The sequence below is a fragment of the Bremia lactucae genome (genome assembly GCF_004359215.1).
Source record: "Bremia lactucae strain SF5 chromosome Unknown BlacSF5_NotPlaced_200_SHOA01000120.1_2678225bp, whole genome shotgun sequence".
NCBI lineage: Eukaryota > Oomycota > Peronosporomycetes > Peronosporales > Peronosporaceae > Bremia > Bremia lactucae.
The window spans coordinates 406,850-408,932 of NW_027152213.1; positions in this window are offsets into that span (position 1 = coordinate 406,850).

Below are 2,083 nucleotides of genomic sequence, written 5' to 3' on the forward strand. Positions count from 1 at the left end.
AACGCTGATTGTCAGCGTTCCTTTGAAGGTATCAAGCAAAGCTTGATGCAATCGCCCATCTTGGCGATTGCAGATCAAAACAGACCATTCCATGTGGGCTGTGACGCCAGCGATTTCGCAATCGGCTGTGCGTTAATGCAATACGATACAGACGGCGCGGAGCGCGATGTCTGTTACCAATCGCGTCAGCTGCAACCAGCCGAACGCAATTATCCAGTGCATGACAAGGAACGCCTTGCCATGAAATATGCACTGGCTAAATTTAGGGTCTACCTCCTAGGAGATAGACCGTTCATCGTATAGACGGATCATGCGTCATTACGCACGGCCGTAAATAGCTCACACCTCTCGCAAAGAATGGCAAGATGGCTATCCTTCTTCGCGGAGTATAATTTCTTCGTGGGATATAAACAAGGACGTCTTAATGTCGTCGCTGATGCGTTATCACGCCGATCCGATTTCGATCCGGCTGCGCATTCCAACAGTGAAATTAATCCCACTGTTGCAACACTCATTTCAAGTGCTTCGGCATCAACCTTACTTGATGGCATAAAGAAAGGCTACCCAGAAGATAAGGACTTTCGTGTTTAATGGATCATCTGATGAACCCATTCGAAAAATCTTCTAAAGATTTACAAGCTTTATATCGATCGTCATCCGATCGATACACAACACGCAACGGCTTATTTTATTACACAGCCGTTGCCGGCGACACTCCACGTGTCGTCGTCCCAACTCAAAATGATTTGCGCTTGCGCATCATGTATGAGTGTCACGATACACCAGCAAGTGGGCATCGTGGACGTGGAAGATTATCTCACAGTAAGTCGCGACTTTTACTGGCTCCGCCACTATCAGATCGTGCGCAAGTACATTCGTGCTTGCGAGATATGTCAACAGGTGAAGCCTAGCCCTTTATCCCGTGCACCTCTCCAACGTCTACCACTTTCGGCGGAATGTTGGCAGTCCGTATCTATGGACTTTGTGTTCGGATTTCCCGAAGACGATCACAAAAACAATGGAATCCTTGTTTTTGTAGAAAGATTCAGCAAGATGGTACATCTTGCTGCAGTACCAGAGTCGATAACGGCTCCGGGCTGTGCCCGCGTCTTTGTCGACACGGTATTCAAACTCCACGGGTTACCACATGAACTGGTCTCGGATAGAGATCGACGGTTTACGGCGGAGTTTTGGCAACCCGTGTTCCGATCGCTCGGAACACGGCTGACCATGTCAACTTCTAAGCATCCAGAGAGAGATGGTCAGACGGAACGCGTAAATCGCCTCCTTGAAGAAATTTTTCGAGGTTACGTCCAATCGTATCCGAGTTGGAGCGAGTTTTTACCGATGGTCGAATCGCCATCAATAATTCGGTGCATGCGTCTAAAATGCATACACCGTTCTTCGTTAATGGCTTACGCCATCTACGTATACCCACCCAAATAGAGGGATCCTCTAGTTAAAGGGGGGGGGCTCGCACGAGCAAAACCATTTCTGGCTCATGCTCATCACGCGTCGAAGTTAACAACGACGCGAATGATGTCGATGTCGAAGCAATCGACATCGAAGATGAGAAAAATCTCATGGCAGTGCGCACAGGTAGATAATATTTGGGAATATTACTTTACATGGTAATATTCTAAAAGCTTATCCATTGGTAGCTATATATCATTATTTATCTACTTTCTCCGCGGTCCAGTCAGCGCTGGACGTGCGCAAAGAGAAAGACAGATAAGACTTGATTAAATGTTTTGTATTACTTTGAAATTAAATTAGAATTATATAAAAGAAGAACTTAATTATATTAATACAGTTTATAACTATCCATCTTTTAAAGCAAGTTTTTAAAGAGAGTCTCTCTCTGCACGTACTAGTGTACGTGAAGTGACGTGAGGCACCACTCGCACTGAGGCAGTGCGAAGTGGACTTGTACTGAAGCAGTGCGCAGTGAGTTGTACTGACGCAGTGCGAAGTGGACTTGTACTGAAGCTGTAACGGGGTGTATCGTTACATGAAATTAACACTTAAAGGTTGTTAATTAATATATTATCTAAAAGGTAGTTAATTTTTGTATTATCTAAAA